Here is a 24,128-nt window from a genome sequence, read left to right on the forward strand (position 1 = left end):
AACTGGGTTCGCATCTCTGCTCCTCCACATGCAGCTGCTGGGTGACCTTGGGCCAGTCACACTTCTCTGAAGTCTCTCAGCCCCACTCACCTCACAGAGTGTTTGTTGTGGGGGAGGAAGGGAAAGGAGAATGTCAGCCGCTTTGAGACTCCTTCGGGTAGTGATAAAGCAGGATATCAAATCCAAACTCCTCCTTTTCTTCTTCTTCTTCTTGGCAAAATGTATATACCATTTTCCACACAAAAATGATTTCCTGTAAAGTTCATTTCAAACACTCAAAATGACAGGCTAAGAAGAAGAAGAAGAAGAATCCCATAATAGGATAGTTTGCTCTTTTCAGCCTTCTAAGGCAACTGTGCTGAATAGGAGAGCACCTTAGAAAGAATAAAATGTATATGTGTTGCACTAGGCCCCACTTTCCAGGGTCAATGGGACAAAATCCCGGCATTTCCCCCCATTAAATATTCTGCTGCCTCACACTGAGCATGAGTTATAGACATCCCAGCTCTGTTTAATGTGCCTATCGAACAGTACAGCATGCTGCCAAAACCACACTTTTCTAACTCTAATGAATGGAGGAGTTATTGCGTTGACTTCTCCTGCTGGCTTTTCGAGATTATTTTAAGTGTACTCTGTGTGAAAATTGAGCTGAAGCCCTGGAGGCGTATTTCATCGAAGACCAAATCCTTTCTCTGTTCCCACCATTCCTGCACAGGAGATTGCCCTGGGAACTAGTTGAGGAGGTGGGTAAAAAAAAGAAAGCCTTTGCTGCCTCTAAACACTGTTTCCTGAGAGCTAACTGGGAACATCTTGAGAACAATTCAGCTGACTTGAAGTTACATCTAGTTTGAAATACAGTGTGCAACGACACTTAGTATTTTATAGGTTTTATCCCCTCTGTTGTTTACAGGTCATCTTGGCTGGATCTCATTACACAAATTAGGTGCCTTTTATGACTGATTCCGCTTTGCATTTTTGAGTGAGCTGTCTGTGGTTTCTGGGTTGCTGCTTTGGGCTCTCTATTTAAGAATCTCAAAAGCGCAATTGATCACAAGTCAGGACTGAATGAAACATAAGAATGTTAGAACTGTCACAGTAGGTCAGACCAATTGTTCACTTAGCCTGTCTCTGGAAGCAGCCCTTAAGGGACATTTCTGATCATAGTTTGGAATGATGCATTCACTAATTATTTGCTCCCATGTTTTGGCAATCAAAGCATATATGAACGAACACATTTCATATGAGGCTGAATATTCTGTTCAACTTGGCTAATAATTGTGGATGTACCCATCGTCCAGAATTAAGGGTAGCTCAGCATGCCCAGACACTTTTGCCAGTCCCAGGTTTAGCACATTTCTTAGCCCCAGTTGTCAGAGAGAAAATACTGCCCATTATCCCCTTATGGTGCCAAGCAGCCAGGATTGACTCATATGCTCTCACCTCCATTTCTGCAATGCCATCCCTTCTTATTTGATCCCACCATCTTTCCATCTTCTTCAAGACAAGTTTGTGGTGCTGTAGGAATGCCCAGCCCAGAAGCTGCAGTTTCTCCTGGCTTATTTTCTGCCTTGTCAGAACTTGCTTTCCTCTAGACTCCACACACTTGAAAGCAACATTTTCCAGAGTTCTGCTAGAGGAGGCATGGTTAATTTTTCAGAATTAAAAATTGGAGGCATACTTTCCTTTTACATCCACAAAAGTTGACTCTTAGGATGTGTAAGAATAAGAATGATCCACCCTAGAAAACCCCATCCGCTGTGTAATCTGTTGTGTGTGCCTCTATGAGCAGGTAATTCTATTAGAACAATAGAATTGCTGTGGTGTTTCACCAAGCTGATGGTTTGTGTCACTTCAGACAACCACAAGGCAAGGGTCATCTAGTCCAACCTACTGCAAGGCAGGAATCTCCACTAAAGCATCCATGACAGATAGCCATCCAACCTCGGCTTAAAAACCTCCAATGAAGGAGATTCCACCAGCTTCTGAGGGAGTCCATTCCACTGTCAAACGGTTCTTACAACTGAGTCTTCAGCTCATATCTGATGTTGAGGCAGCATGCCAGAATTTCCCAGTGGAGACTGAATGGAAGGCGATCATGTTAGAGCACAGGAATCATGGAGGTGGCAACAGGCAGCCTCCTCAATGGGGTAGGGATGAAATTTGGCTTCACAGGAAACTTTAGTTTTTGGTAATTTGCCTTGCAGCATCCAGTCCCACATGGCACAGAATGGGGAATTACTGCTGTAACTATGCTGCTTTTCAAATCAAATCCTTGATCCCATTGCTCAGCAGAAGAACACAGGACCCTTGGGGCCAACTTAACAATGTCCCTTTGACACCTTCAATGAGAGGCTGCCCCTTCTTACCTTTGTCCTTGAAGGAGGTAAGGAAAATAGACAATCCGTTTACTAGATCAGTACTGATGGTGTGGAGAACATGGAGCAAAACAGTGGCCCTTCACCAGTGGTCCCATTCCTGAATCATCCAGCTTTTAGATACAGTGGTGCCTCGCAAGACGAAATTAATTCGTTCTGCGAGTTTTTTCGTCTAGCGAATTTTTCGTCTTGCGAAGCACGGTGTCAGAAAAGTTTTGGAAAAGCTTCAAAAATCACCAAAAACCTCAAAAAAGGCTACCACACAGCGTTCTATGAGTTGCTCCTCGAAGTCAAGTCGCAACTGTATTAACGGTGTTAACAAAAAGGAAACAAACTTGCAAGACTTTTTTGTCTTGCGAAGCAAGCCCATAGGGAAATTCGTCTTGCGAAGCAGCTCAAAAACCGCAAAACCCTTTCGTCTAGCGAGTTTTTCGTCTTGCGAGGCATTCATCTTGCGGGGCACCACTGTACACAAATAACTATCAACTGTTCAAGGATTGAGAGGATGTAGGCATTTACACAATCCGTATAATTTTCCAAGAGAAATTGCAAGGTAAATTAAAAGACACTCATACTACCTGGTTTCAGGTAGCTCAGACTCATTCTTTTGCACTTCGTTTGGAGTGCAGGGCAGAGGGCCTACAGACACTTCCCTTGTTTGAATCCTTATGCAGCAGGCCAGCATATGCCCTGAAAGGTGCCGCTTCCCTAATATACAGCAATCTATTAGATCAGGAAGTGCGGGTTTGGGTGCTAGAAGCCTTCAGTTGTATAGGAATCAGATTTAGGCCACCCAACTGAAAGGCACTGGACTACTCCCCGTTCTAAACCATCTCAGCTCGCTAACAAGAGGCCTCCCTCAAGGTCATCCTCTGATGGCACTGGATGCCAGTCAGGCTGGCAAAAAGTAATCCCTCTCTTTCCCCTTTATATTGGAAGGGCTGTGGAAAGCTTGGTTCATTTATTCATGTTTGGTGGGAATGCCCTTATGTTAAAAACTTTTGGAAGAGAGTAATTTCCATTACAGTATATCCACAATTACAGGGCAACCCCTTTCTCCAAATCCTGCCTTAGCCCTACTATCTTTGGAAATAGATTTAGGCTCCACCCTGTGCCACAGTGAACTAGTAGGCTTCTTACTGACCACAGCACAATTAGTGATAGCTCAGCAATGGAAGAACCAGGCTGAAATACCCCTGAACATAGGGGAAAATAATATCTGGGATACAGCAGTGTCTGAGAGTCTCACTCAACCAGGCTTCCTCGGGCCTTCCAGATGTTTTTGACATACAACTCCCATGATCCCTAGCTAGCAGGACCAGTGGTCAGGGATGATGCGAATTGTAGTCTCAAAACATCTGGAGTGCTGAGGTTGAGGAAGCCTGCACTAGACACAGGAGGGCAATTGAAGGCATAACGTATAGAGAAACATGGACCCCTTTCTTTAGCTATGTTAATGGCCAAAATCAAGACCTTCTTATGCAGTACCAATTGCTCAATATTCTCAGTGGAGAGGTTACATTAGAATGTTTGAATGCTGGATGCTTAAGTGTAGGTTTAGAGACAATGGATAAAACACACACAGCATTAGAGGTACTGCTAGATAAATGTTTAATGGTTATTGTATTTGTTTAAAAAGCAATAAAAATTGTGGGGTTGTTTGTTTTTACAAAAAAGTTCATTGCAGATTGATTCTGCGTTACCCTGCAATGGGTCCATCTGAGAGCAGAAGTTGGCTGTGCAAGCAATGGGGGCAATGGCATTGTGGGTGAGCATATAGCAAGGTCATAGTCATAGCTTCTTTCTTCATTCAGCACAGAGAGAAAAGGGCATGGATGACTTAATCAAGGAGAGGGTTTTCAAATGCCTATCGAGTAACTGCAGCCACCCGCTTTGGACAGCAGTCTCTAGAACCAATCTAGATTACAGACATGACACAAAGAAGAGAAAATATTTTACACTGAAGCAAAACTTCAGCATTTAAGATTTATGATTGGTGCTTTTAGAATCTTCCTGAATCCATTGTAATATTTCTCTCTGTACTATTTGTATTAGTCTGTTGTCCCGCTGGCAATGGATTACGCATGCTCCAGGCTGAGGCAGGCAAGGGGGGTGAGGGAGCAAGGAAGGAGACGGCATGGGGTGAAGGGAGCGAGAGAGGCAGCAGCTGAGCAAGCTGAGCTTGTGGCGATGGGTGGAAGCAGGCGGGGGCTCTGGACCTGTGGTGGTGGCCGGGGTTGAGTGAGTGGGGGGGGGCGGTGCAGCAGCATGGCTGTGCAAGTGGGGCAGAGTGGGTGCATGAGCTGCGCTTGCAGCAGTGGGTGGGCAGCCTGGAAGAGAAATCATCTGCATGACCCAACATTTTATCTCCCTCCAACGTGACCAGAAAACTGACCCCAAAGGTGGGGCAAAGGCAGACAAGGCCCGGGTGCTAAAAGGGGATCACTGTGCTACCAAGGACGGGTTTTATTCGCACCCCCAATATTGTCCTTTTGGTTTTGCCAATACAGTAATTATTTTAGTTTGTGCTCAAAAGGTTGAACAGCAGATCCAATCCTAACATGCTGATTTCTAGACAATTGCTGAATCTCAAGTATGCATTCAAGTCATGTTGTGATGTGGAAGCCTTATCCCATAGGCCCAAATATGCAGGGACAGGCTCTATTTGCCAGTGAAGGATGAATTCTCTCCACATGGTTTGATGTGCTCTTTCCTTGGTTACTGCTGTACCTGTTTTATGATTGAGGTCTGGCTCTAGAATTGCAGCCAATGTCCTCCTGTCTCAGGCCATGCTCTGGAAGTTTTAACTTTGCCATATAAAATCATCTACAAGACCAGCTACCACCTCTGCAAAGACAATCCATCACCACAATCCATCAACTCGCCACCATGTCAAGGTTATTATCCTCAAAATTCACTTGACTTTGCATTTTAAGACAGCCTCAGATTCTCATACCCGACTGCTGAGTTGGCTATGAGAATTTGATGCATTACCTTGAAAAACAGTCAACGACGGTACAGGAGGCCTCAGTCCCTCCCGTATCAGTGAGGCTGTTTTTGAATTCTGGTTGACAGAAATCTGAGTTGCTTTTCACACTCAGCAAACTTGCTTATATGTTTGCTTCAGCATGTCTTCAAACCTCAACTCTTCACAGCCACAAAGAGTTCGGGATCCGGCTTGGGTGGCAAGAATGGTTGGCCACTGCTTGGGGCAGGGAGGGATGGGAACTGTAGTCCAGCAAGATGTGGCCATGGCTTCCCCACCCTGGATCTTTTTCAGTTCCTGGGGCTGCTTGTCTGGGAGAACACGAATTTCGAAGGTTTTCCTACCTACTAGCCCCTTTTAGTTACCGAGGTAAAGAGCCGAGAGACTTGGCATGCCCTGGCCAGGGGGAGCGCGCATCTAACCGACGGGTTTGTGCGGGAAGGAAGGAGACTCGGCCGAGCCCCGGATTCCTCCCGGGGGATCCCCCTCGGCCTCGCCCTTCTTCCTTCAGTCGAGGGAAGAGCAACAAGCCAAGGTGGCCTTTCTTTGTTTTTCGGCTCCCATGCCAGAGCCCGGCCTTTTTGGCTGAAAGGCGTGTGTGGCGGTGCCTGAGCGGTTGCGACGGAGCGCGCCTCTCTGCGCCTCGCCGGCCGCTTGGCCTCGCCGCTTCCCTCCGCTCCGGCCCCGCCTGGAAGCGCCGGCGAAGCTCCCCGGCTGCTGCTCGCGGCCTCCCGGGCGCCCCCGAGAGAGAGCGAGCCCGGCCGTGGCGCGCCCGCCGGCGAGTTCTGCCAGCCGCCTCGGGACGCGCGCAGCATCTCAGCCGCTCCACGAGCGCGGGCCCCGCCGCCTCCTCCTTCCTTGCCTCGCTCCTCCCTCTCTCCCTCCTTCCCGCCGGCCGGCTGGGAGCTGCGGAGGATGGAGGCGGCGGCTGCGGCGCGCTCTGGAGCCGAGCCAGGCTCGCCCTCTCTCCGAGAGACCGTTAGCGGCGGCGGCGTCGGGGCCGGGGATGTGGTCGCCTAGGGAAAGCGCTCCTGGCAGACGCGGGCGGAGCAGCAGCAGCGAGCGAGAGAAAGGGCTGCGCCTCCAGGCCACCAAGTCCTCACAAATGGATGCCGCCGCCGCCGCCGCCTCTGTCTCTTAGGCCAAAGGCCCGAGGAAACTGGATTTAATGGGATGCTTTCTTTCTGGGAAGAGCGGGATTGAAATCTGAATTGCTCCGCCGCCGCCGCTGCTCCTGTTGAGGTGGAGGGAAAGGTAACGTGAGTCTTTGTTTCCATCAAGGGGGGAAGCCATTGAGAACATGCAGCATTTTCCTTTTCCTTAAAAAAAAGGGGGGCTGAAGGGAAGCACAAACTGTAGCTGCTTTATGATGCCATTTTTTTCTAGGATCTCATTATAACATGGAATCGCTAGGTCTTCCCATTTAAAAAAAACACGTTTTTAATGCCTAGGTTTAGGAAAACCATTACGTTGCAGGAGCTGAGAGAGGGAAAGCAATGTGGATTGGCTTTAGGTGTGCTGGGGTTGTGGCGGGGGGTGTGAGGAGAAAGGTACAAGGAATCATCTAAATTCAAACAAGTCTGGGAGCCTTTTACTAGGATCTGCTAATATGGAGCTGTCCCTTTGCGCTCTAAATGGATGCAGCCTGTTAAATGCACAGCTTGAGGCTTGTAAAAGGTGAAACCTCTGGAATATTTTTTGTTTTCATTCAAACATTAGGATCTCCTATGCTCTTGCAGGAAAGTTGTTTCACATTCAGTAAATCAATCAGTTTCCCATTATTTTGAGATCTTTGCTTCTCTCTCTCTCCCTCTCCCATGCTGCAAACGAATCCATATGAGATCACTTTCCTGATTGTGTTATTAAGCATGTTCACTGCTGAGTGGGGAAAGCAGAAAAGTAGATTGCAGCATCCATGCAAAATTTCCAAAAGAAACAATTGTTTCTATTAATAGTACTGGCAGTGGTTTAATGAAACACATGCAGACAAGCAAACGACCCAGCAGCACTCTTTCTGAAACAGTCAGAGGCTGCCCTAAAGGAACAAAACAGATAAAGGATGAACTGCAGAAACGAACAAGTACGAATAACGGAAACATTTATTTTTGAAAACTAGAGAAAGGGGTGTTTTCTAGCTTGACTGTATGAGGTTGTGTGTGCATATATTTGCAGTCTATAGGTGCACTTTGAAAGGGCCAACACTGATTGTGAGAATCCACCAAACCTGTCTGAGCTCCACCTTCGGCAGCATCGTAAGGGGTGTAACCAAGATTACATTGCACCAGGCTTAATTTGGATTCACACTGGAGTAGCTTCCTACCCCCAGTATTTCTCATGAAATGTGTCATGTCTGATTTGTATGCCAGTGTTGTATCCTGACCCCTAGCCAAGCACCAAAGAGTAAAACAACATGGGTGGTTATTTTTCCTATCCAGTACTGTCAGGATGGCAGAGGGCCCAGCAGGCAGGCTGCCCTATGAATAGCTGACTTCACACTAGTTGAACCCATGGACTGCTGAGCACGGCAATATTGTTTCTGTTCTGGCTGCAGAAGAGCAGTTTGTAGCTACTTCTTCTAACCTTTTCTGGCACAAGGTACTCGCTCCAGAAAATATGTTGCAGATCATGCGTTCTTATACTGAAGAGTGACACCATTAGTCTGCCTCAGCTACTGTTATTCAGGCCATGGTTCCAAAATAGTTTAACTCTTTGTGTGATGTGCACAATTGCATTGTTGCAAACTGGTGTTATCAAGTAGGCTCAGCAGCAATTTGTCAGGATTTAGTTTCTACTATTATGGAAAAGTATCCTTATGGTTCCTGAATCAAGCTTTCAGAAACAGGAGCAGGGAGGGCTCAGAGCGGGTGATGGGGCTCAGCTCAGAGCAGGCTTGGCTCTGCAAGCTACATGCCAAGCGCCCCAAGTTCACTTTGCTGCATCTCAGGTTGAAAGGCTCTCAGTTTGCAAGGCCCATTCAAAAAGAAGAGAGGCGTGTCACCTGTGGACCAGTTTTGCCATTCAGGCATAAAAAGCAGTGCCATCTCCTTAAGGGGTGGATCACTCTTTTGGTCACAAGTGTATGTGTGCAGAGGCATGCGCCTGTGGCAATGGAGTGGTCATGCATCAGGCAGCTGTGGCTAATCAGGACTTCCCTGCATGTGTCCAGCACATGTTCTTGCATGTTTACAAGAATGCGTCTCCATTTCACGCTGAGTGTAGCTTACAGCTGCAAAAATGCTTGCCAAATAAAGTTCCAATTGGGACCTCCAGTAGCTTGCCGAAGTCAGTGGTGGCAGGGACTGGCAAGTATCAAACAAGGAACAGTTCTTGTGGCTCCACTGTGTTTTGTATTTGTGGCATCGCTATTAATTTGTTCACAAGCTACAGTTGGGAGGACAATATCCCATGCTTCCAAATCTCCAGTGCTTGGTAATGTGCAATATTGCTGAATGTAAACTCTGGGGGCTAATTTTAAAATAGTTTTAATGGTAAAGAAAACCATGTTTCTCTCTAGAGAACCGTTGCTGTTTCTCTGTAGGGTAATAGACTGCAATATAAAGTGTTTCTGCAAAACTCTGTAGGGTTGCTGTGTTTGTGATCACAAGTCAGTGTAATTTTTCAAACCTTCGTAACACGTGAATTCTGCAAATATCCATTGTGCGAGTATCCCACTCCACAATTCCTGAAAGTGTTGGACTATTACTCTGTGCAAATTTTCACAAACCACAATAGTGGGAAATCAGCTATCCATCACAAGTTACTTTTACCACACATCACAATTAAGCCTTACCAACTGCATGTTAACACCAGCTTGTACAGTCAGCAAAATTACGCAGTGGAGCTTTTCCTGGACTACATCACTTCTGGTTTCAGGTGAGGGGTAGGAGTTCCCATTTGAAGGCTAATTTAATGGGGGAGAAACATATCCTTGCACATAGAAAGCTGGCATGCCAACCTAACTTTCTCCAACATGCTATTTTCTGTATGTGCAGGGATGGTTTTTAAATGGAGAAGCAATCAGTTATGCAGGCTGCTCACCTGCCGCCACACTTTTACATTTCTGGGCAGCTGAAATGTTCATAAACATTTTGTGATACTCCCAGAAGCTGAATCAATCGTGATGGAAAACTTACTTCAGTTGGCTAAAGTCAAGAGTTATTGCAGCTGTTTGCTAGGGATGGTTCAAAAAGAGCAGCCTGGTTTTTACCTCTGAGGACGTCTCCCCTCCCCCGCGCTGGGCTGTCACCTGAATAAAGAAATCAGAAGAGTTTTAATCAACTGAGTGATTGATTAAACATGTTCTAACTTGCATGTGATTAAAAACAATAGTCCTAAATCAAGAGGGATGCTTTTATTTGTTTTCAGAAGGTACATAAGTGCACTATAGGCGGCATCAGCTTATAAGAGGCACCGGCCGGCTGGTGGAAGAGAAGAGGGGAATGCATCTTTCAAAATTGCATTTGCCAATTACTGTTTTTATAAGTACCTGTGTGAAAAATACTTTTTTAAAAATCTGCTTGATAAATTGCTAGCATCTTATTAGTTGGTTAAAAAGTTTTTAATTCATTAATCTAAACTATTAATTGAGTAAACATTGCAGCTCTACTTTTCTCGTTCACTCTCTGATTGGGAAACTGAGGAAATGGGCAACTCCTGGCTCCATTTTTTTCCTATTCTGTGCTTTCTGTTTCTGCTTGACCATAGCTAGTGACTTAAATAGTATCCAAGGCTATCTTAGATTTCTCAAAGAGATGACAGCACATGGGCTGTGAAAGTAGAGGCAGAATAGCAGCAGAAGAGATGTGCTTATATCCTGCAGGTTGCAGAAGAAATTTTGGTTTATTTCTTGTTTTATACTTATGTAACACCTTTCTTCCATTATGGAATCTGAGGACATATACTTGTGGTTCTGTAGTGGCTGAAATTAATGCCTCCTTTAGGGAGAGCATGGCATCAGCTAGTAAAAGTTTGAGATTGTTTTGAGTTCCTCCTCAAAAACCTTACTTTGCAGTTCTCAAGTCTGCTGCAGGCCCTGGACACCATCTGCTAATCTCATCTTTAACCTGGGAATGGCACTGAGGCTTGGGTCTGCAAACTCTGTTCTGCATTAGAGACAGCATCCCCATTGATCCTGTGGGCTTTGACGAATGGGAGTATTATGGATTTTGGAAAGGAAGCCCACAGAATGGCAGTGTGTTCCCTTCCTGCAGGATTCACCTGATGGGGTTCTAGTTCCTGAAGGAGTTCAGGTTGGTTGGTTGGTTGGTTTTACAGTACACACACTTCTCTGGCTTGCCACTGAGCTTATCGTAGAGTCCTTCCTTAGAGACTTCCCTACACTCCTTTCCTGCCCTTCCACCTTCCTCCCACTCTCGAGGGAGGGCCTTCTAGTCCACTCCTCCTGGTCCCTCTTGTGCCAGGGCTTCTCCTCAACCCCAGCTAAAGTTCCCTGGTACACATGATCCAAGCTTTCTCCCAGTCTCTCTCACTCCCCTACTCATGCAAACTTTCAGTTTCTTACACTCTCTCACTCTTCATGCAAGCTTTCAATCTCTTTCTCCCACACTCTCACATCTACTTCTTCTGTGTAGGGTTCCTTGTGCAGTGTTCCAAGCTGACTCCTTGCTCCTGCCCTGCTGGCTTTTAAGTCTCGGCCGTGCCTCACAGGGGGCATCCCTACAAGGCCCTTTGAGCCACTGTTCTTCTGGCCTGCCCTTTCCTCTCTGTGAGAGCCACAAGAGGGATGTTGCAGCGCCTTGCCATGTTCCTACCCCAATGCTACACCCTGTACCAAGGCAGTTGTGGGAGGCTCTGGTTCCTGGGCTCCCAGGCTGCCTCTCTAGCCAAACCTTTTCCACAGAGACCTAATGGCCTGTTGTGGACCTGTCCTTAACTGCTTTCACAAGTCTCTTGCAGTGAACTATCACCCATGATCATGAGTGGATCCTATGTGTATGTGAGGCTGCTGGCTGAGATTGCAGCCAGCAGATGTGGAATTCTTTGCTATCAACGTTCTTATTTCTTTGAAAGCCCTTCCAAGAGCTTTCATCCTAGTTTTAATTGAAATTCACCTATCTTGGCCCCAGCTTCACAGAAATGTCTCAAAAACAAAGCAGGAAGATATTGTTGGAAACCTTTTCAACTCTCATGTCTGGAGCTCCTTGGCTGAGCCTTTGCTCGTTTCGTTTTCCTGAATCAAGCAATTTCATTCCTTGTTTGCTTCTACCGGTATCACATCATGCTCTGATTATTAACCCTCTTCCTGAGCCAGTGAGCCACTTTGAACCTTGCATATCCTGTCTGTTCACCTCCCTGAGCATGGGATGCAGGCTTTCCAAGTGCTGGTTTTGTCCATATAAACATTCTAGGTGACTTTGTTGGACTACTAGATGCAGGCTAGCTAAATGTGGCTTACATTCAATGACAACCTAGGCAGGAGCAGAGGAAGGTGGGTGCTGTGGGTGCGGACTGCCCCAGGTGTCACCACTGGGGGGGGTGACAAAATGCTGGGCAGCACTCACCTCAGGGCCTGCAGTGCGCCCAAGCCATGCTTCTCTCCTGGGAGAGACATGGTGGCTTGGGTGTACGCAGGCTCTGCGCTGCCCAAACGGTCCACCTACTGCCTCCCCCCCAGCTGTAGGGTGGCTGAGTGGAAGGAGGCAGACAGACTCCAGAGGCCCTGCGGTGTCCCCCACCCTCACCCCACCCCAGACGCCCAAGCAGTTTCCTTCACCACTGAACCTAGGAAGTGGTACTTTACGTGGCTGGTAACTTTGTGGTACATACTGTAGGTAAGGACACTCATTAAACAAGGGGCTGTTGCTGCCATGGCCACTCTGAGGCAAGCTACAAGGCAAGTCCACAGATTGCTGAGCACTGCCAGATGCACATATTGTGTTATACATTGGAAAGAGACAAAGCCCTGTGCATGGGACTGATGTGTTCAGGATAAAAGTGAGATGAAAGTGAGAGTGCTCGCTGGAGGTTTCTTTAATGTTCTTTCTGGCATGCTTGCTGCATAGTAGCAGAGGGGACTCTGTACACCATCTCCCATCAGGCCATGTACTTCAGGTTATCCCTTTTCCTTCCCTCACAAGAACCATGTGAAATAATTAGCTCAAGGTCACCCAGGGAGCCGTATCAGACCATGTGTTTCCTCATTCACTGCTGGCCGTGCTTGGCATCTGTCTGTCTCGGGAGACAATGGAGGAGTCTGCCTTTGGGGGTGAAGTCAAACCATTGGAAGGTTGCAGCGTCTTTTGTGGCCGTAGAGACAGACATGTTTTGTTGCACCTGGAGCAGATGAAGGCGTCCGGTTGTTCTGCTGCAGATGCACTGTGGCATTTCTTCTTTCTGAGCGCCTCCCAGCAGTCATTCCTCCTCTGATAACTGTGTGCCCACTGATAATTGACACTGGGCTAGCAAAAATGTAAGTTTTTTTCCCTCTTTTAAATAATATCTCAACCTAAATAAATAGCATTTTCTTTTCATTTCTTGAGTGTTCTGACTTGACGATTGATGTGGTCAGTATTGGAGATTATGATGATGGTGGTGATAGTGATGACTTTGCAAGCATTACTTGTCACTGCCAAAACACTTCTTCTTCACTGTTCGCCTCCCAGCATTATTTGTTTTAATTCCTTCTTTGTGTACATTGTCCTCCCAAGTGACATCACTGTGTAGTCAAATGTTCCTTCTTTCATGACTGTGGCTGGCAGTGTAGGTGTGGCATCATCCCATTTGGTGATATATGTTTGGGGTGTGGACATCCAGGTGACTAATCCAGGAAAGAAGCAGCCGGGGGGGGGGGTTGGGCAGTGGGGGGACGACCACAAAAGCAGTAGAGGGGGATATGATGCCTAGCAGGATAAAACTAAGTAAATATTTTGACAATTTTTTATTATTTTGGTCTAGATTGGGAGGACCTCTAGTTTTTTCACCAAAGTAAAAGTGGAGAATAATTGGCACAGCCCCTGTATCCTGAGCACTTGAAATATTTCACAATTATCTACCCAGGAGCTGCTGTCAGATAGCAAAGAAATGCCATCCAGAACTGACGCTTTCAGTGAGCTTTTGTATAGACTGCCAGCTATACAAAACTGCCATGACAAGCAAAGAGAGCTCAGAATCAGCACAAAACCCAGCAGTCAAAAATCTTTATGGCAGCATTTTCAATTGGGCTCCCTAAATCTGCAAGTGAAACAACTGTTTCATCCTATAGCATCAGCATGTGTCTGCCCTTTAAAATGTAACCAAGCGAGAACATCTTTTCATGTCTTGCTGTGTTTGCCATCCTTCAGTGTTTTGAAATGGGGTGGGGGAAGATGCGCAGTAAACATCGGCCCACCTGTGCATACAGTATCTGTTTAGCACCAACAGGTCTCTTTCTTCATAGCTTTCCAGATGCTTTGTTTTCCCCATCCTCTTTTGTTTGGGTTAGTCCTGATCCAGCACCTGTTGCTTGATATCCCACGCATAGAATACATTGGGTGGTTAGTCACCCTGCTGCCTGCAGTTCTCCCCATCTCTTCCTTGTTCTTTTGCAAACAGGGCCAGATTTATTTATTTGTAGCATTCATAAGACACGTTCCTAGCCACGAGGGCTCTGGAAGCAGCTCACTGTTAAAGAACCACACACACTTGCACAAGGAAAAATACAGTAGCACCCAGAAATCAGAACCAGGAAAAAGAACACGAACAAGCCCTTCTTGCTTTTAACTATGCTTCTAAAAGTCTGGCATGAACTTGCCAGTGGAGCTTCTGTCGGGGATCTCCAAAAGGAGGGAACCACTGGGGAAAAGTCCCTGGATCTTTTAATCAATCACAGAACCTCTAGAAATGAAGACAACAAAAAACAGATACTTAAGACCAAATTAGATGTGACTACTGAGATGCATGAATGAATGAATGCATGCACATACATTTATCTAGTCAGGACAAATAGCTTGGGGGAGGCAGGGAGAAAGTTTTCAGCATGAAAATAGTGCTGGGGAGACAAATTGCAGTTCCCTCCCCTGTGTTGTGGTCTCAAGCCACACACCTTCTGCTTGCAAAGTTTAAAGAGGACAGAACTGGATGTGGTGGAGTCTCCTTCTTTGGAGGTCTTTAAGCAGAGGCTTGACAACCATATGTCAGGAGTGCTCTGATGGTGTTTCCTGCTTGGCAGGGGGTTGGACTCGATGGCCCTTGTGGTCTCTTCCAACTCTATGATTCTATGATTCTTACATCTCTGTTGGCACAACTAGCCTAGTCCTCACTCATGGTCATCTTAAGGTACCAGGAGGAATAGTGGGATGATGCTTTTCTGTAAGTACCTAGGACCAATACTGCATAGGGCTTTAAGTCTTTGGGGTTAAGCCCAGGAAAAACCCTGGTAACCTATTCAATTAAGAGCATAGGAAGAGCCTTGCTGGGTCACATCCAAGGCCCATCTACAGAATACCCATAGCAGGTAGGGATGGATGGATTCATCCATTTCAGTTTAACTTAGTTTGGCATTTTTCCAAGTTCAGCTCTCCACATTTCAGCATCAGTTTGCAACTTAAAAATAAGTCCTCAGAAGAATTCTCCATCATTTTATGGTGCATTTCTGCTTATATACTTATTTTTGTATGCACTTTTGTTAAACATTTGTACAGGAAATTTCCTAATATAATGTATTTCTATATTTTATTCTTACTAATATATGCATTTCTAGGCACACTTGCCCCCATATATGCATTTTGTACACATGATTTTGTTGGAAAACTGCATCGCAAAATTTGGAGAAGTGAGAATTCCAAAGATAGCTTTTGTGGTATCTTCAGCTCCCCCCCCCCCTCCGCCCACAGTTCTCATTCTTATTTCTAACCTCCATTGTTTATGGTGGTGATAATTATATTACTGTTACTGTTGTCACAATTTATTACCTGCCCTTTGCCCTAAGGCCCCAGTATGGGTTGCAACAATTAAACACAATTATATGCATTTGTTTTAAAGCATGTCAGAATAGAAACAGATTTTATTGTTTCTTTATTGTGTACATTGGGTGAGAACACCTGAGGTGGAAGGTTGGTGCCTACACCTGGGGGGTTTCCTAGCTTATTTTTTCTGGCAGCCCCATCTCACACGGCGTTGAATGCTGTTTCTGAAGCTGCCGTGTTTTGAGATGGAGAGCCTGATAATGCATTCTCTGGAAAGAAGAGCTCAGAAGCGCTTCTGACATGATCATGGGTGCTTGGAGGACAGTCATGATGAATGCAGCGAATGCCAACAAGGGGTGGGGTTTAAGTTCTGGCCCATGCTTAGTCTTGCGTCAAACCAAAACATTCGGAATAGACTAGGGATGTTCCCCCACCACCCCATTTTCCAGAACCCTACTTTCTATAGATTGTATCCAACACGGCTCACGTGCAGTTCATCTTAGAATCATAGAATCATAGAGTTGGAAGAGACCACAAGGGCCATCGAGTCCAACCCCCTGCCAAGCAGGAAACACCATCAGAGCACTCCTGACATATGGTTGTCAAGCCTCTGCTTAAAGACCTCCAAAGAAGGAGACCACCACACTCCTTGGCAGCAAATTCCACGGTCAAACAGCTCTTACTGTCAGGAAGTTCTTCCTAATGTTTAGGTTTTGTGCCATGGGACTTCCTCTTCCTCTCCTTGCCTCCCCAGAATCTGCTCTGGAGGGTCTCCAACCCTCTAGGGCAGAATTTGAGGGTGTGCAGGGGAGAGGATCTGAGGGGAAAGTTTGGTTGTGCTAGTGGAAGTCTGCTATGCTAATGGAAGAACTTCATTGGGAAGGACGCTTGGTCTTTTCCCTTTCCTTGTGTAGCTTGAGGTTTCTCTCCCTTTCTATGACTTTCTACTGTTTTAAGGCAGCAGCAACTACAAGTTTAACCAAGCAAGTGTCTTTGGCCTGAGACTCTTTCTTTGCTCTAGCTTTCTGTTTGTGGTGCAATCCCTGGGAGAGCTCTTGCAGACAGGAAGAGTTTTCTTACCACAATCACACATACAAGCATTTGTTTTAGCCACACCAACCACAAGGTGGTAAGATCAGTAGCAATTTTCACCATGTGTGTGCATGTGCAAGTGCGTGAGAGAAGACGAGGCAGAGAAACAGAGGACATGCAGGAAAAGGTAATATTAGGCTCTGATTTCTGCTACAAGCTGTTAGAAGAAGCAAAATCAATATATTTCAGTAAATTATTGACTCTCTGCATATTTGATTGTTCAGCATTTATAATGTGACACACAAACATTAATCATTTTGTGTGCAAGTCTTTGCTGGGAACATTATGCTCTTACATAATTTTAATATAGTTCTCCCCTTATTTGTTGTTATTGTAAACAATGCTGACCATAGAGCTAATAAATTTGCCTTTGGCTCCTTGTGGTGCACTATAATTAGGGCAAAGTGGGTTTATCTGGAAGCTTCAGGAATGAGTCGCCCTGGGAAATCACTTGATTGGCGGGGTTGAAATCCTCACAATTTACAAATTAGCGTTGTGTAGACATGGTTCGGCTGGTAGCCTTTAAGCCAGCAGCTCGGACTGGGACATTGTGCAAGATGGAGATGGAGAAATGTTAAAAGTGGGATCCATGTTAAAGGTGTGGCCCAGTCCCAGATCTGAAAAAGTTGAACATAAGTGGACTGAGCTTCCTCTGGGTCTCCTCCATCTGTGATTCTGTGAATGATGCAAGAGACATTGATCATCACCTCTAAACATATATTCCCAGGTCCAGAACAGACAACGTGTCCATTGTAAGTAGCAATCATTGGAGCAGGCCAGTTGAGGGAGGAAATGGAATTTCCAAAACTTGATTAATGGTATATTGGTGTATTTTCAGCCGTAAAGTCTTCCATTCATTCCTGTAGCAGTGCAAGCGCCCATGGTGTGGGCTGTTCAGAAGGCATAGAAGCAAAGGGCAAAATGTGACGATGCATTTGGACTGTTCCAGATGAGGTGGAGTCCTGTTCATTTGCTCTGCCTCAAATTGACACACTGCCTGTCATTTAGCAGCGCAAGTAACGATGAGAATGTGGTGCAGTTTGCGTTTGCTTCTAAGAACTCAGCATCCATAATTAGAATGTTTAATGGGTGGGGAACTCAGCCTCTCAGAAGAAATGCCAAGTTCTCTTTCTTCCTTGCCCAGAGCACTGCGTTCCTACCAATGTTATCTTCAATAGCCAGGCGTACAGCCTCATTCTCAGTTATGTACTGGGGAGGCTGGGGTCTTTTGCTTCTCAGAATGCAGACAGATAAACAAACACCTTCCAGACCACACTATAAGAACATCCTCCAGTATCTGGATGGGCAGTAGAGAGTCTGATCTGATGGAAACAGTTTGAATAACTTTAAAGGAACAGTCTTCGGCTGGTGTTTTAAAGCTAAGCCCAGGCTTAGCCACTGAGCCCAAATCCAGGCTTGTTGTGAACAGTCCAGGATTGTGGAATGCAGGCATGGGGACTTCTAATTAAAGGAATGAGGCTCGCTTGCTTCTGTGATTTAATGATTTCAAAGACCTGCTTGTTTCTTTCAATTTGCTGTTTTAGCCACACCCAAAATAGGTTTGTAAAGACTGGAACACAGGCTACAGGGAGAGCTTCACAAAGCTTCACCTGCTGCCCCAAATGGCCTTCCTGCGGTGAGCTCTTAATGTTGTGCAGAGATATATGATGAACCTTTTGACTTTGTTGTCTGACTGAGACTTCAAAAGGGGTTGGATGGGGGTTTCCTGTTCCTAATAGGACACCATGCATGGCTGGCAGCCTGTGTTTGACTTGGGGAGTTGCAAGCTGCTTAGGCCTGTTTTAGGAGCATTTGCCTCATGCAGCTTGGAGACAATGTTGTGATTTTCTATCCTCCCAGTCTGTGGAGGGGGAGGGGGTTTAGCTGCTGCTGGAAAGGGCATAGAGACTCACAACTTGATGGCTAATCCCTACATACTAAGTGCTGCTAACAACCCCATTCAGCACAGAGTTGGTTCAGCGAAGCCCATTTGCGGGGCTAGCGCTACTGTTAGGCAAAGCGCTAAGGGACAGTGGCAACATCTCCTCCCTTGTGCTGTTGTTCTTAAGCCTCTCCAACATGGGTGAATCAGGCTGCAAAACTAATTCCACACAGGTAAAGACAGCAAAAAGGAGGATATAAAGCATGCATAAAACCACAAAATATACTGTGACTTGTAGCAAATAATCAGCTCTGATGATGCCTCAGTTCTTCAGGTCTGCAGGACCTGCATCAGAAGATGCAGCAGGTATCATCGTAGTGCACATTATGCTTGGCTTATGTACTGGTCTTAAGGAAAACGTTCCATGAATGCTGATTCTGCGTGTGCTCAGGGGCACCGGGCACCTTTGTGGGGAAGGGTGCCATGTGCTGCTTTGCTTCAGGCAGTAAAATTTATTGGGCTGGCCCTGTCCATTGATTCAGTGGGCTTAGTTTCACACAGGATCAATTTGTTATGTGCATGAGGGTGACCTCTGACCACCTAGACGCAGCCTACTGCAACCTTTAACATTGCTAATCCCACCCTGGTTTTTACATTTTGCATCTTCCTCTAGAGCTGTTGCCTGTGACTGCATCCATGAACTCCCAGCCAGTTGGTTTCCCAAGACTCCTTAAGAAAGAACAAATTGGATGTGTTTGTCCATTCTTGGTCCATTCACAGACCTCAGTTTGGTTCTTAGATAACATGACTGTTTTTTTCTGGACAAGGACCCTCCAAAATGAGTCAGGGGCTTGGTAGGGCGTTGAAAAGCCAGGTTATTAATATTGAAAATAGTCTGTTCCTTTCAAACACACATAAGGTATAAAGGGAAGTGGAATTGTACACACATACACACATACCTACATGTACTTTGAAATGCTGATATAAAACAGCTCAGCAGCCATTATACGGCTTGGCAACCAGAATATCCAAGCGTGAGAGATCTCAGGTTAATCTTTCTTTTTAAAAAATGGGAATGAGACTTTTAAACACAGATATTCTCAAATTACAGTATCTATGCATTCCACTAGTGCTGGGAATTATAAAGATACATTTGAAATGCAGACATTTTATAAAGGAATCTGTGTTTAACGATACGTTAATGCTTTCAAACCTGCAGAATGCTATAGGCAGCTCCCCATTTACATGTGTTCAAAATGTGCACATCACGCCGAACCCGGAATGACCCGGAAACATCATAAAGATGTCACTGAAACGTCACTAAAGGGGGAGAACAGGGATGGGGTGCAGGGTAGAGTGGAGTGGGGCGGAGCAGGGCGTTTGCAGGCTTACTCAATGGATTTCAATTATATGCGACTTCATCGGTGTGTGCAGGGCCTCAGAATGTAACCCCTGTGCAAACGGGGCTGCCTGCATTAGCTGGCAGTGAGCATGCATGTGGGCGGGTGTAGAATTTCTGCAGCTGGACCAGCCCACCCAGTGACCTTCCAGTGAGGATGCTTGAGCGGAAGGGGGGGCAGTTCCCATTTAAGTGATTAACTGATGCCCATTTTACTGCACTGATGAAAAGCTTCTGAAAGTGGCCTGAGCAGTATTGAGGGAAAATGCTGGAACTTCCATTGTGAAGGTTGTTTGTGGCATTGTTCAGAGAAGTTGCTATTTTTCAACCTAACCTGCTCCAAAAGGTTGTTGTGATGCTTTTGTTGGCTCCTTGGAGGAAAGATGGGATAGATGGGAAATTGGAATTGCTGCAACTGGAGGAAAAGGCATGGTGGATGTTGCTTCCAGATGACCTGTGTCTTGAGCATTCATCCTGGTTTGTTTGGGGACAGTTTGTGGGGAGAATATATAATATCAGCTCTTTATTGCATATACATTCTGATTTGTTTGCAGGGAGATTATATGAGGTCAATCAATTGTCATGCCACACTTTTCCAGAGGACTTTTCTTACTTCAAAAAGTCTCTTTCTTTTTTGGAAGCACGTTGCTTTGTTGTTGTTGCTGCTGCTGTGCTGCTGCTGCTGCTGTTAAACTTTCTATACTGCCCTTCATCCAAAGATCACAGGACAATAAAAACACAAAAACATATACCATGATAACAAACAAAAATAATACCCCCACAGTCTAAAAGACCAGAGATGGTTTAATTAGCCAAAGGCCTGGGAGAAGAGGAACATTTTTGCCTGCCACCTAAAGATGTCTAATGAAGGCGCCAGGGGAGAGCATTCCAAAAAGGGGAACCACCACAGAAAAGGCCTGTTCTCCTGCTGCCACCCTCCAGACCTCATGTGGAGGAGGCACCCAAAGAAGGCTCTCAGATGATAAGCATAGGGTCCTAATCAGTTCATATAGAGAGAGATGGTCCTTGAGGTATTGCGGTCCTGAGCCTTTTAAGGCTTTATATGCCAAATCCAGCACCTTGAATTGGAGTTTCTTGTGCAGGTGTGCCAGATCCGCTTCACTTGCATAACCAGAATTTTCTGGGTGCAATTTTAGCACCAAATTCAGCAAAATAGTAAAAGTTTAGAAGGGCTCACTGTCTCCCTCGTCCTGTACCTTTTTTCCTGGCATATGGCAGATGGCTTTCAAGTCGACTTTCCCCCTGGACTTAAGCATTTGTTAGCTCAACTGGGGGTGAACATCCAGGGCTTGATTATAGTTGTAGCTAAAGTCAAATTTCAAATCCTTTTCTGTTTTATGGTTCAGGATTTTAGCTACAGTTTATTCCTTAGAATGCACTGCCGATGAAAATCTGTCTACCTCAGTGAGATTTGCAGTTGAAGAGACTTAAGACATGATGTTATTGTAGAGAGGAAGAGGACACAATCATTAAGAAATTTCAGCTTCACTTCAGCAAAGCACAAGCTTGCTTGTTGGCAGAGTTCATTCTTCAAAGTAGGAAGTTTCTTTGCTACGGAGGTATCTGATTTCTAATAGTTTTGCTTTTTTCTGCCAAATATTTTGTAATTAAACAGATATGGTAGTAATAAATCGCATTGTGAATACAATTGGTTTGATGATATCTTTTTACTGGATCAACTTCTTAGGAGATTAAAATATTTGCAAGACCAAAAGAGAAAGATTACTAAATGTATGAAAGTACTTTGAGCTCTGATCCCCCCCCCCCTTATTCTGTAAGCATTTTTTCTGTTTTATTTGAGAGGAAGCATTAGCTTTTAGATGTTGACTATGTCAGACATACACAAACTACAAAACAGAGTACCTTGTTAACTTGGCTCAGACTATGGCTTCAAAATCAAACTTGAGCTGCTTGAAATGCAGATGGACTTGTTTCCTAAAGCAGCTCATACTATAGTAATTTTTTTTCCTGAGCTACACACACCACTCCTGAATATTGTTAGGCAGAGTCATGGCTCAATGATTCCCATCTGACAGGGGTGACAGTCCTGTCTAAGTTCTCCTCTCCATAGGGTAGGCTGAGAGACAGGGAATGGCCCAAGCTTACCCAATGAGCTTCATGGCCGAGAAGGGATTTGAACTCAGGTCAGTAAATAAATATAAATATCAGAGAGGCACTGAATGTTCCCAAAACTTGAAAAGAACCCCCCCCCCAAAAAAAATACCCTCCACATACCTGAAGCTATATTTTCAGAGTGTATCTGAAGAAGTGTGCATGTACACGAAAGCTCATACCAAGAACTAACTTAGTTGGTCTTTAAGGTGCTACTGGAAGGAATTTTTTTTTATTTTGACTATATTTTCCCATGCATTTTTCAATAGGCATTGATTCTAGCCATTCAGGAATAGTGTTGTCAGTGTGGCGATACCGTTATGCCATGTAGACAATCAGATTTGGCTACAAGACAAGACTTTGAAGCCAATTCAGAGCAAGGGAATGGCTTTCAACATTCACTCTTCATGGGTGATCATGGGCTTCTGGGAATAATTTTGACAGCATGATAACACCGTAGCTAATCAGATTTGGCTTTATGATGGTACCCTGAGGCTAAATCAGAGTGAGGGCAATGTTTTCTGTTCCCACGCAGAATAGCAAACAATTTTGCTTATTTACTGCTTCCCCCTACAAAGCTTCTGAAAGGGAGAGTGCTTTTCAGCAGGGTTGAATGCCTTAATAAATATGCTGTTTGCCATAGTAATTTTCTTTTAAAATCTGATTAAAATGGGACTTCTTTCTTTTGTAGGCTAGCAAAATGGGTTATGGAACTGTATAGAGCTGTTCCAATTAACAGAATTTGCATTTTGTAAATTTGAGATATTTAATGTAGTGATGCTTTCAGCAGGCAGAATTCTCAAGGAGCATCTTGTTTGAGAGGATATTGGACAGGACTGTTTGTAGCTGTTGGAACTACTTTTAAAAAGTGTGTATGTGGCACAGCCATTCAAACAGAGGATCCTTTTATGTGTGCTGCATCCAAAAGCTACCATAGATTTTACAGTCGAGTGATCACTTAGCAGGAGACTGGCCTATGATTTGCAAGGTATAGTCCATGTGTTTCCCAGGATGCACAAGGGTTATTTTCTTGGATGCCTCCAGCTCATGTTTGCAGTCGCTTACAAGATGAATGGGTTAGGCACTAAGCTGCCAAGATGTTTTGTGGAGCTATGCAAAACAATTGCCCTCTTCTCTGTGTGATCCTAAGCTGAAAAATTCACTGTGTAAACATTTGGGCCAGCAGTCGTTAAATGAGATTGTAAGCTTTACATTGATGTCAGAGGTAAATAGAAAATCATTTCTTAATACAAACATTCCAAGATCTGGGAGTCGCCAAGTAACTTCCTTTAAGAGGAATTTCCTTTCTTCTAGGGTGATTGAATGCCATGTACGTGTCATTGTTAAGTCCCAGAAAGAGAGAGAGAGAGAGAAAGCAGATAAGAGTATTCAACACACAAAATCATATATAGGGGGAAACATATGTCCTGTATTGCTGAACATATTTCTGTATGGCCGTGTTTCCATATGAATGTTTTTTATCATCCATCATAGCTCAGTCAGTAGAGCATGAAACTGTTAGTCTCAGAGTTGTGGGCTTGAGCCTCACATTAGGCAAAACATCCCTAAATTGCAGGGGTTGGACTAGATGACTCTTGGGGTCCCTTCCAATTTTCCAATTCTATGATTCTTTGTCCCATAGAAGTTTACAGTTTAGTCAAGAATTTGCAGTATTAAGAAATGGACTTTCACAAGGACTTTCAGAGTCATTCAGTCCTTTTTCTAATCAGGCCTTTTGCTGTTAATTAAATATTATACCTTTTGGTGGTGGTAGAATGTTTTGATTTATTTAAAAAAAAACAGAATTATAATAATTTTAATAATAATAATAAAGTAACTTCTGATATCATATAATTTTGTATATACACAACTGTATGAAATTTTGCCTATTACACACATTTTTGCACAGCAGTTTTCTCCAATATAACACTTCTTATGTTAGTTTTGCTAATATATTTACACTTTACTGTAGTATCTGCATTGTTGTGCATATTACTTTGCAGGGAATTGCCTTGCAAAATTTGGAAAATTGTGAATTTTGAAGGATGGCTGTGTTTCAGATGGCACAGAAAGTGCAAATTAGGCAGGTTCACCTTTAAATGAGAACTGAATTGAATTTCTTCCCCCATCCCTACATCTCATACCTGTTTACTAAAGAAAAGAAACAGGCATGCAAAGACCAAGCAAGTGATTCTCACTTCTCAAAATCATTTTCAAGATTACTTCCTGCGTCTTTTGCAACAAGGGTGTTTCCTTTTTTGCAAGGCAAAAAACTAGTCTGCCTGAATTTATAGGGTGGCTCATGTGTTCAACTCATAATATTACCATTAAAACAAAGGGCTTTCAAGCACTTTAAACT

At 44.7% G+C, this 24,128-nt stretch overlaps 1 protein-coding gene across 8 annotated transcripts in view; it reads left to right on the forward strand.

The window, feature by feature from the left end:
• Positions 1 to 24,128, forward strand: part of FRMD4A (FERM domain containing 4A) — a 412,586-nt gene that overhangs the window by 232,600 nt on the left and 155,858 nt on the right. Inside the window, exon 1 of one of the 8 annotated variants that reach the window (XM_083464154.1) lies at positions 6,000 to 6,615. The exons of 6 other annotated variants lie outside the window; for them this stretch is intronic. The gene's annotated coding sequence lies outside the window, so the exon portion shown is untranslated. Of the gene's footprint in view, positions 1 to 5,999; positions 6,616 to 24,128 lie in introns of those variants that run through there. One more of the 8 variants, XM_083464155.1, reaches the window with a different exon arrangement.

Source organism: Podarcis liolepis (assembly GCF_965112155.1).
Source record: "Podarcis liolepis genome assembly, chromosome: 10".
Classification (NCBI taxonomy): Eukaryota; Metazoa; Chordata; class Lepidosauria; order Squamata; family Lacertidae; genus Podarcis; species Podarcis liolepis.